General features: G+C 33.0%; 1 protein-coding gene across 2 annotated transcripts in view; it reads right to left on the bottom strand.

The window, feature by feature from the left end:
• Positions 1-12,672, bottom strand: part of Cwc27 (CWC27 spliceosome associated cyclophilin) — a 209,961-nt gene that overhangs the window by 36,268 nt on the left and 161,021 nt on the right. The gene's annotated exons all lie outside the window — the stretch shown is intronic.

Here is a 12,672-nt window from a genome sequence, read left to right on the forward strand (position 1 = left end):
GTTTATACCCAAAAGATTTAAAAACGGCATACTACAATGATGCACTCACATCAATGTTCATAACAGCACAATTCACAATAGCTAAATTGTGGAACCAACCTAGAAGTCCTTTAATAGATGAATGAATAAATAAACTGTGGTATATATACACAATGGAATATTACTCAGCATTAAAAGAGAATAAAATCATGGCATTTGCAGGTAAATAGATGAAGTTGGGGAATATCGTGCTAAGTTAAGTAGGCTAATCCTCAAAAACCAAAGGCTGAATGTTTTCTCCAATAAGTGGATGCTAATCCATAATGGGGGTGGGAATGGGGAGCATGGGAGGAAAGGAAGAACTGTGGATAGGGAAATGGGGGTAGGAAAGATGGTGGAATGAGATGGACATCATTACCCTAGGTACATGTATGAAGACACGAATAGTGTGACTCTACTGGGGACAACCAGAGAAATGAAAAATTGTGTTCCATTTGTATACTATGAATTGAAATGCATTCTGTCAAGTATAACAAATTAGAAGAAACAAACAAAAGAAGACTGTTGTCTTTCTACTGAAGCCTAAGTTATTTGCTGCACTGTTACTTAGTTTGAGGAACATTACACATGTGTAATATATTAAAATCTTATTCAGAGAATGAACTAATAAATTGTCTTTTTGTGGTTATTTAATATGGGTTTGATAGAACTTGAAAGGAATAATTTGTTTTATAAACAATTCTAATGTACTCTGCTTTCAAGACTAACAGCTGTAAATGCCAAAAGCTGAGCAAATTAATGAACAAGGAGCTATTACAGAAATAATATCTGAGGCACATATGCTTAGAAACGACTAGCAAAGACAGGATGTTATAGATGTTGGTATATATAAAGTGATTCTTATAATAGGATTTAAAATTACTTTCATATTTTTCTTTTGAATTATATCTTCTTTGAATCCTATAATAGTTGGATTTGCATTGTCCTGAGATAAAGAACAAGCAACTTAACATCTTAGGATCCCCAAATGCAGCAGTTAATGTTCTGTTTTCCAGTCTGACCTCACAACTCTTCTTGCCACATTCACCTTGAAATCCTTTCACTTGGTTTCCTAAATATTATTCTTTAAATTCATCCTGCTCTCTTGAGCCTGAGGCTTTGCACCTGCTGTTTCTTCTTCCAGGAATACTAAAAACATTCCATCTCTACATTTTCCAATTAATTTTCCCCTTGCTTAATTCCTACCTATTCTTTAGATGTCAGCTTTGTTGCCACTTCATTCAGGTAGACTTTTTTTGATTCCAGTCATAAAGTTAGGTTTGGATGTTGCTCCTTTGAGCTTCCACAGCACTCTTTACCGTTTATCACACTTCATGGTAATTTCCTGTTTATTCTTCTTTAATCCTCAATGGACATTAAACTCTTTGAGGAAAAGTCACATTTCCCTGGCACTGAGGGTAGTGCTTGGCAAGTGCTGGAAGCTCAATAAATAGTCAAACAAATGAAGTGGAGAAAAGTGGAGAAAGGGAAAATTAGCAGGTAGTAGGCTGATTCCCCTAACCCCCCAGTTTCACAGTTACAGCAATATTTGCCATGCACTTGGAATCTCCTGCTTCCTCACACTTAGGGAGCCAATGATATTTCTTTCTTTTTTTTTTTTTTTGCCATTATCACAGGAATCTCATAAAATCCTAAAGTAAATTCTGATAAGTATCCTTAGAACTGTCTAATGTTTTAATAGTTAAAACAAATGCAAAAAAGAAAGGACAAGTTCTTTATTTAAGCAGAATTTCAGCTACAAATGATTGAAAACCTTTATTTTTGGTGACAATCTTAAAGTAAATGGAAAGGCTGATGGGTAGGAATTCAGCTACTCATGTCAGAGGTAAGTCAATCTCACAACCTTCAAAACAGATACAGTGATCTCATTTTAATGTACTTAACGTGGATTCCTTTAAATGTGGTCCCCTTTAACCAGGACCACTTGATTTCACTTTTTAGGACTGTGTAGGAAAAAAAAAAAAGAAAGAAAAAAAAAAAACTGTGCCAGAAAGAAGCCTTAAGAATCAATTTCAAAAAGTCAAGGATAGGTAAATTTAGATATATAATACAGTAAAGAAAATCTATAGCTATGCTATTTATAATATTAGGAAGTCTTTTAATAACAGAAAAAAGTAGTCATCTCATCTTGGAAACTGGTAATGATAAAAATTTTCTTCATAAGACTTTCTGTTATTATTTTAAGAAAAACAAATTCACAATCTAAATATATATGTACATGAAAAGGGATTTGCCTGGCAGGATAAATGACAAGGTATTTTTTAAAATTGTTATTGCTGTTATTATATAGTATTTTTTTATTTGTTGTTTTTAGATACACATGAGAGCATTAATCTCTAGGATATAATGAAACTAAAAAATATTTATACCCAAAAAGCAACCCAATCAATAAATGGGCAAAGGAACTGAACAGACACTTCACAGAAGAAATACAAATGGTCAAAAAATATATGAAAAAATGTTCAACATCTCTAGCAAGTAGAGAAATGCAAATTAAAGGTACACTGAGATTTCATCTCACTCTAGTCAGAATGGCAATTATCAAGAATACAAGTAACAATAAATGTTTGTGAGGATATGGTGAAAAATTTTTAAAGTAGCTATATTGAGGTATACTTCATATATAGTAAAATTCATTTTTGGTATACAATTTAATTAATTTGTTGTTGTATAGAGTATATAACTTCCATTGTAATCAAGATAACACAGCTTCACAGCTCTATAAAGTACCTCTTAGTTAATTTTCCTCTTCTGGCACCAGGCTTCAGTGATTTGCTTTCTGTTACCATAGTTTTGCCATAACCAGAAACTCATATAACTGCAATTAAACCACATGTGGTCTTTTTAAGTCTGACTTTTTTCACTAAGCAAATATTCTTGAGATTCAACTATGTTTTGGGGCTTTCCTTTACATAATTGAATAGAAGTTCATAGCATGGATATACTCTAATTTGTTTATTTTTTTTTAAATTTATTTTTTAGTTGTAGTTGGACACAATAAGTTAATTTTATTTATTTATTTTTATGTGATGCTGAGGATTGAATCCAGGGGCTTGCAGGTGCTAGGTGCACTGCTGAGCCACAACCTCAGCCCTTGTTTATTCTTATGCCAGTTGGTAGACATTTGAATTGCTTCCAGTTTTTGTCTAGTATAATGAATACTTTGATGAACATTCACAACTCTGTTTGTGGACATATATTTTAATTTATCTTGGGTAAAAATCTAGCAAATACCAGGTCATTTTATAAGAATATGTTTGATTTTATATGATATTGTCATATTGTTTTTTTAATACCTTTATTTTTAAATAAATTTTTATGTGGTGCTGAGGATTGAACCCAGTGCTTCACACATGCTAGGCAAATACTATACCACTGAGCCACAACTGCAGTCCTGTCATACTGTTTTTAAAACAGGCTGTACCATTTGGGCTGCCAGCCAAAATCAGCAATGTAGGAGAGTTCTAGATGCTCTACATCCTCAACTCTATCTGGTATTATCATTAAACTTTAGCCATTCTAGGTGGTGTATCTTATTATGTTTCTGACTCTCATTTTTCTGATGACAACTGATATTAAACCTTTTTATGGGTTTTATTGGGCATTCATATATCTTCTTTTGAACTGTTTGTTCAAATCTTCTGCCCATTAATTTTTTCGTCTTATTAATGTATTCTAAGAGTTTTAAAACTAGATTCTAGGTATAAGCCCCTGTCAGGAATATTTTCTGAAATGGTATCTCTCAGTCTGTGGTTTACCTTTTCATTTTCTTTGGTGTGTCTTTTGAAGAGCAGAAGTTACATTTTGATGAATAGTATTTTATCAACTTTTTGTTTTATATATTATACTTTCTGCGTGTTCTCTAAGAAATTTGCTTCTCCCAATGTCACAAAAGATTTTTCCAAGAATTTTTCCTAAAAGAATAAAATTAATTTAGCTCTTTAAAAAGACATATGATTTATTTTGAGTTAATTTTTGTATATACAGATAAATGGTTCCAGCATTATTTGTTTAGAAAAAGGCTTTTTCCCATGGAACTACCTTGGCACTTTTCTTGAAAATCAGTTGGTCATATATGTGTCTTTTTGGACACTGTCCTATGTTCTATTAGTCTATGCCTCTCCTTTTGCCAGTAGTATACTATCTTGATTACTGTAGGTTTATAGTAAGTTTTGACATCAACTAGTGTAAAGCATCTAACTTTGTCTTCTTTTAATACTATTTTATTGAGTTTGATTCCTCTGCATTTTCATACAAATTTCAGAATCAGCTTGGCAATTACTTCAAAAGATATCTGCTATGATTTAGATAGCAGCTGCACTGAATGAATAAATTAATTTGGAGAGAATTGCAATCTTAACAATATGGAATTTAATAAATTTTACTGACTTGATTCCAGCCATCATATAGAGTGGTGGTGCTAGTTGTGAGGTACAAATGGGAAGTAGTTATTTGTTTTAACTTTTGTAACCATCCCAGGATCAATAGATCAAAGACAGGAATGTTTTGAAACAACTACAGGTAGTTGCAGAATAATTTATATTCATTCTAGAAAAAATAATTGCATGGCAAAAATAAACAAACAGTTTTTATGGAATGAAAAACATAGTTGTACCTCTTTTCCATAAAACATCACTAGAATATAAAAAAGGTATATGCAATGCAATTAATTCTCATGTGAACATTCACTGATGAACACATCAGTGAACAACTCCCCGCCAAAATGGATTAATTGGTAAAAAGTATTCATAAAACAACAACAATGAATACATTTTTTATTATGGAAAGTTTCCAACACAAATAAAGATAAAATAGTATAATGACCATTTGTACTTCTTCTTTTGAAAAGTATCTATTTAATTCATTTGCCAATTTATTAATTGGGTTATTTGATTTTTTGGCGTTAAGTTTTTTGAGTTCTTTATATATTCTAGATATTAATCCTCTGTCAACAGAGTAGCTAGGGGCTGGGGTTGTGGCTTAGTGATAGAGTCACCTAGCATGCATAAGGCACTGGGTTCAATCCTTAGCACCACATAAAAAATAAAATATATTGTGTCCACCTAAAAAATAAATATTAAAAAAAGAGTTTTTGGCTAGCAGATTTTCTCCCATATTGTAGGTTCTTTCTTCATATTCCTAATTGTTTCCTTTGCTGCGTGGAAGCTTTTTAATTTGATATCATCTCATTTAATAACCCTTGCTATTATTTCCTGAGCTTTAGAGGTTCGATTGAGAAAGTCATTGTCTGTGCTGGAGTGTTGATCCTATGTTTTCTTCTAGAAGTTGCATGGTTTCTGATCTAATTCCTAGGTCTTGATCCATTTTGAGTTGATTTTTGTTCAGGGTGAGAGAATAAGGGTCTAGTTCATTCTTCTACACATAAATAATCGGTTTTCCCAGCACCACTGGTTTACAAGGCTGTTTTTTCTCCAAGGTGTTTTTGGCACCTTTGTCAAGGATCAGATGACTGCATCTGTATGGGTTTGTCTTTGTTTTCTATCCTGTACCACTTGTCTATGTGACTGCTTTTCTGCCATGCAGCTTTTTTTTACTATAGCTGTGTAGTATAATTTGAAGTCAGGTATTGTGATGTCTCCGACATTGTTTTTTTTTTTTTTTTTTTGGAGGGGGGGGGATCTTAGAATTGCTTTGGCTATTCTGGGCCTTTTATTCTTTCAAATGAATTTTTGGACTGCTTTTTCTAGTTCTGTGAAGAATGAAATGTTTGAAAAAAAATTCAACATTAGCAATTAGGGAAATGCAAATCAAAACTACACTGAGATTTCACCTTACACCAGTTATCAAGAATACAAATAATAATAAATGCTGGAGAGGATGTAGAGAAAAAGGAACATTTTATACTGTTAGTGAGACTGTAAATTAGTACAACCATTATGGAGATCAAATGAAGTTCTTCAAAAGACTAGGCATGGAAGTACCATTTGACCCAGCTATACCACTCTTTGGTATTATCCTAAAGAATTAAAGTCATCATGCTACAGTGATACATATACTCGTGTTTATAGCAGCACAATCCAAAATAGTCAAACTATGGAACCACCCTTAGGTGTCCATCAATGATGAATGTATGAAGAAAATATGGTATATATACACTATGGAGTTTTATTTAGCCGTAAAGAAAAATGAAATTATTTCATTTGCAGGAAAATGAATGGAACTAGAGAGCAGTATGTTAAGCAAAATAAGTCAAACTCAAAAGGTCCAGGGTTGTTTGTTTAATCTCATGTGGAAGCTAGAAGAAAAAAGAAAATAAAGGTGGTGGCTGGTGGGGATTTCATAAAAATCAGAGGGGGATTAGTAGAGGAAAGGGACCAGGGAATGAGAGATGGGGAGGGAGAGGAGAAGTGTTGGGGAATGATATTGGCTAAATAATATTGTTAAATTGTGTGCCTATATGAATATGTAACAACAAATCCCATCATTATACAACCATAATGCACCAATAAAAATGAGGAAAGGAAAAAAAAAACAGTACAATAACCTCTTTTACACATCACCTACTGCCAATAGTTATAATCTGTGAGCAATCTTATTTAACTCTGAAGGTATTCTTAAGGCAGTAAAACTAGCACAGGAACTAAGAACTCATACTTTTTCTCTGATGGTTACAAAAAGCCTATTACAGAAGGGGTCAATGAGCAAGGTATGATTAGAACAGTCCCTGGAGTGAGACTAATCTGAATTCTGGTTCCAGAATTTATTATATGTGTGACATAGGTATAAGTTGTATCATTTTTCTGTGTTTCTGTTTCTTTAGCTGTAAAATGAGGATAATGATATCTACTTAACTTATTGTGAAGAATAAATGAAATGTCAGACACACTGGTGAACACTTAACAAGCTATTCTTATTACTACCCCATTCAGATACAAAATGTCATGGTATCAAAATATACTCACATATACTACATATTTATATGTTAATACTATATATATTTTTCTTTGTTACAATTGACTTTGATAACTTTCAAGAGATATTGCACACTTTTGCTTAAGTTGAACCTATCTTGATCTTCTTCTACATATAAATATACTCCTTTTATATTATGGAACTTTTTTATTTTGATGGAAGGAAAAGGGAAACTTTTATTTATTTATTCATTTTTGGCCAAACTATGAAGCAACTGACAGTTGAAAAAATAATGATAAGGATTCCTCAGTAGTGATGCTCTTATAATGGAATAACAGCCAGCATCTCATTGGGGTTCTTCTTCCTGCCCAGGAGGATATAAGCTACCCTAAGACTTAAAGTCTCAAATAATTAGTGAATAACAAAACACAAATGGCCAGAAATATATTTACAAAAGCAAAGCCCCTAGTAGATCTAGTCCACATGGATGCTGGAATTAGAGAAAGAAAAGATGGCTCTGGTGGTTTATTTAAGGGGGGTACATCAAAATCAAGGATAAGGTTTCAAGGGCAGAGTCTTGCTTTGTGATGTCTAGTAGACAGTAGGTTGATTGGCATCTTCTCAGGTCATACCTATCTCAGGTGCTGTGTGGGATCTTTGGCAGAGCTTGAGGGGGAAGTTCATCTGCAATCAGGCGGTCAATCCCTGTGGGGGTGCCAAGGGAGGTTCCCAATGCCAGATTTATCCCCTCATTAGGCAACGATGCGCAACATAGTACACACACAGCCCACGATGGTTCATTTTTTAATTTTACTTTTCCCTTGCATTCTTTGCATTTTAACTTAAATGGAAAAGTTAATTAAGACAATTTGAATGAATTGATTTTCTCAATATTCATGAACCACATTTCTTTTGATTTTTTCTAGATATGATATGAAAACACAGTATGTAGTACCAGTATACTTGAACATATCTGCTGATATAGCTAAACACTGTCTTCATTCTTAAATGTAGTCATAACCATCTTAATAAATGTGTTGTATAAGGCCATTATAAATTTTAGGATTGTATGAAACGAATCCTAAAATTTTGTAATAGGAGTGAATTTTAAAATGATAAAGAGATTATTTGCATTCTGAGTGATGAATGAAATGGATTTTACTTTGAAAAATGTTAAGTAAATAGTTTGTAAAAACTGTAGGGCTTTTCATCATTATTTAAATGATCCCAGATCAAATAACTACTTTCTCTTTTCACAGGGCTGAAAACTGTTTCCAATACTACTTGTATCTACCACATCTTTAACTATATCCAGTCTTAGCAATATTCCAGTTGAGCAATTTTCAACAGATGGAGGGAGAATGTACAGAATTCTAGGATGCCATCTATGCCTCAATTCCTAAACCGACTGTCATCTGATAAGGTCTTGGGCTGTAATCTTATCCTGACTGCAGCTTTTGGCTTCCTAAGGGGGAAAGTGTGTAAAAACTAGACTTTCAGCTTTCTGGTCACGAGCGAGACCATTTTGACTTCAATACAACTACTGGATTTTGTAATGAAAGTTAAGAATTCAAATTCTTGATGCCTCAGGGTTGAATGGGTAAATCATAGGCTATACCCTATCATTACATAGCTGTAAATGCTCTGCTATTCCTCCTAGTAAAGAATGCTTTAAAAAGAGTCACAGATTCTTTAGTTGCTTAGGACTTAGGCTTTTTAACTCAACTGTCTTTGGGTTTGACTTCTTGGATACATTCTGAAACTTTTAAATTGATCGTGGATATTAATCATTTAATTTCAATTTGATTTTTTTAAAAAGATATACTCAATAGAGGTGTGAAAAAGAGTGTTCTCATTAGTCAGTCTATTTCCATAATACACAATCTTAGCAGTGAAACATGTAGCACTTTGGCCTATGTTGATTTAATCTTGTGATAATTTCTTGCAAAAAGTTATAAAATAAAAACCAATGTTCTTTAAAGTAAAGATAAAGGACAACTTGATGCTATATTTTGTCTGCTTGCCTACATGAAGGATTACTTAATTTGATGCAACTCCAAATAATTAAGATGCCATATACTACTCAATTATTCTCATTAGATAAAATAAAAAGGACAGATCCTATCATATAGAAATGGTATTCCATCCTAAGATTTTAAAAGACTTTCTAAAGTTAATACTAACTTAAATATCCCAACTAATAGAATCCTTAAAATCTTTAATTCTTCAGCCAGAGTGGGAATGTAAGTTAGTGGTAGAGTGCTTGCTTAGCACATACAAGGTCCTGAGTTCTATCTCCAGCACTGAAAAAAAGAGGAAGAGGAAGAAGAGAAGGAAGAGGAAGAAGAAGAGAAAAAAAGAGTCCAAAACTTTAATTCTCACAAAAGCAATTTCCCTATCCAAATTAATATTCACAACTGCTTCATAGTAAGGACTTACTCTCAGACTTCCAGTTTGGTAATGAATTTAAGGAAAAGAAAAATGTCAAGTTTGGTTAACAGTGTTCACAAAAATTCCAGGTGGAAAAGACTAATTTGGTAATTTATCCTAGCCATTTGCCAAATGCCATTGAAAATGAAAGTCAGCTTTGCATCAAGAATTAGGAATAAAATTTGGCTCAGGAAGACTGATTCATTGAAATAAATTGAGTTCAGAAAACTGACCTCTAAGTTTTCATAATGTAGATGTGTTAGAGTTATCAAAATGGAAAACATATCAGGTAAATAAAGAAACTCAATCAAATTCAAGGTATGTCAGTTTTTTTTTTTCCTAGAAAGTCATAAATCTAAACCATTAAGATCAGACAATCCTAGGCATACCTCTGGGTATGCTCATTAGCTGCTCTAGTTCTTTGTTTTGTGAAACGTTTTTAATCACCTGATTTAAGGATGTCTTTTCTTCCTTTTGCTTTTCTTGCCCCAAATGAACAGTTAACAGCTTGAGAATAGCTGTGAAGTCTCCTAGTCTTTCACTCTACAAATCTTGTCATACTAGGATTAAACCTGCTAAGGCTCCATCTGGACTGCATGGAAACTGTAAAAAAAAAAACCATTTTTTATAATACATAAAGCTGAATGCAGTGATACCTGCTACACAAACCCATCTATATAAAGAAGCTGACAACTCTTCTATTTCCTGACTGGGTATAGCACATTAGTATAAAGTATAATCAACTATGAATAATCACAAGACATTCATTTTTTTTATGTTTTAATTTCTCATCAATACACTCTGAGTAATTTCCTTAGCTCTATATTTTAGTTCACTAATTCTCTGTTTATTTGTATCTACTCAGCTTTCATTTGTTTATTTTTAAAATTTTAAAATTTTGAGATGGGGTCTTACTAATTGCTTAGGGCCTTACTAAGTTGCTGGGGCTAGCTTTGAACTTGTGGTCCTCCTGCCTCAGCCTCCCCAGTTGCTGGGATTACAGACGTGTGCCACCATGCTTGGCTCTACTCAGCTTTTAAATCATAAACTAAGTCATTGATTATAGTAACAATTTTTATTTATGGAAATTCTACTTGGGCTGGGGATATGGCTCAAGAGGTAGTGCGCTTGCCTGGCATGTGTGCAGCACTGGGTTCGATCCTCAGCACAACATACAAATAAAATAAAGATGTTGTGTCCGCCAAAAACTAAAAAATAAATATTAAAAAAAATTCTCTCTCTTTTTTTTTTTTTTTAAAGAAATTCTATTTGGCTCTTTTTCAGATTCATCCACTCTTCATAGCTTTAGTCTTTTATTATGATTTTTATTCTTTTAGAATCTCTTCAATTATGTAAAACACACATTATGTTGCACCTTTCCAATTGTTTTTGAGATATGTTAATGTCCACTCTCTTCCTAGAGTGATAATTCCTCTAAATGTTTTCTAATTTTTTTACTGTGACTGTGCCCTTACCTTCAATTAGGGCAGCATCTTTATCACACTCCACAGGAATTCTTGGCATCCAATATTGTATAAAGGTTCATTGAAAGGTTTTGTATTTCTTTCTGCTAGATAATCAAGGGATTTCATTGGTCCAGGGCCATTTATTTGTCTGTATTAATTTCTTGATTTAAGATTCTTATACCTTATACATAGTGTACATTTAGACTTTCCTCTCTAACCCAAGGATACATCTTCTATCCAAATGTGAGTTAAGACTCCAGCTCTTTCCTATTAGAGCCTACATCTAGGTCCAATATCCTCTTAGATAAATGTAGTCAGCTTGATTTATTTAAAAAAAATTTTTAAGTTGTAGATGGACATAATACCTTTATTTCTTTTTATGTGGTGCTGAGGATTGAGCCCAGTGCTTCAGCATGCTAGGCAAGTGCTCTATCACTAAGCTTTAGCCCAAGCTCCACAGCTTTATTTCTTAATGTTCTGGTTATGTCTTCCCTTTGTTTCTGGTACCTAGAAATTTCTACCCCTCCCCCCAGATTGGCAAAAAAATTTAAATTGGGCTAGATCATATTTTAGCCAGCATTTCCATATATATTTAGAAGAAACTTCAGTATCAGCTCAGTCTATGTTGCCAGAACAGAAAGTAGCACATTAATTTCTTATATGCTACTTTCTGATTAAGCAAAAATTGAATAAGCAATTAACCTTAGGTTAATTTTAGTGATGCAATACTGGCTAATTAAATGCATAGGAAGTTAAAAAAATTTAATTTCTCTATATAGAGAGTGCTCTACTAATCAAGATGTAATATAATGATTGAATGAATAGGAATAAAATTTGGCTCAGGAAGACTGATTCAGTGCAATAAATTGAGTTAAGAAAACTGACCTCTAAGTTTTCATAATGTAGATGTGTTAGAGTTACCAAAATGGAAAACATATCAGGTAAATAAAGAGAGTGCTCTATATAGAGAGTGCTCTACTAATAAAGATGTAATATAATGATTGCTTATCATTAACTGAAATGTCCATGAAACACGCTAAATTAGTAGGATAAAAACAAACATTTACAAGAACTTATTATTTGCTCGGCACTATTCTAAGGTGTTTTGATTATCTTTGGAAAAAGTATCCATCATTCTATTTTACAAACAAAGAAAGAGGATAGGATTGCACTTGGGATATGGTAAAGCTGGGAAGTGAGCCCAGGTCTGTTTTACACTAAAGCCCACTCTGTCCTATTGTTTTCATTAAAACTTAAATTCAGAAAATAAAACTCTAAAGTATCCTCTATGAGCCTGGTACTTTGAGAGATGAAAGACATATAAAACATATATGATACATGTTGTTCATTCCAGAAAGTAATTTAAAGGGCAAAATGAACCTAATTTGTGAAAATAGTTAAGAAATCAAGCCATTGAATATACTGTGTAAGTATAAAATTTTAGATTCATGGGTGTAATACCAGGATCCTAGAGAACTGAAAGATTATAGATGTTATGATATTAGAATAATACTTTTAAAATGTGTTAGCCTTTATGAGATAAAATTAGGTAATGTACATAAAACTACTTGGGGAAGAGAATATCACTAGAACCATCAGTTTCCTACTAGGGCAGCAGAGCTAGATGGTACTTTGAGTATCTTCTAATTTAACTTTTCAGCTTATAGATAAAGTAGCTAAGTTCTTGATAACTGTAGTTACTTAACTAGTGTTCCATAAATGTTAGCAGCAGAGTCTGAGTTAAAACTTACTGAATTTCAACACCTAGTAGAGAGAACAAACTGTAGTAAGACTGCAAATTAAGTACACACTAAACTTTTGTTCCTGAATGTTATAGTGTCCCTAACCCTCTTCCTAGGAGCTA

This window comes from Marmota marmota, unplaced genomic scaffold, assembly GCF_001458135.2.
Source record: "Marmota marmota marmota unplaced genomic scaffold, marMar, whole genome shotgun sequence".
Lineage (NCBI taxonomy): Eukaryota > Metazoa > Chordata > Mammalia > Rodentia > Sciuridae > Marmota > Marmota marmota.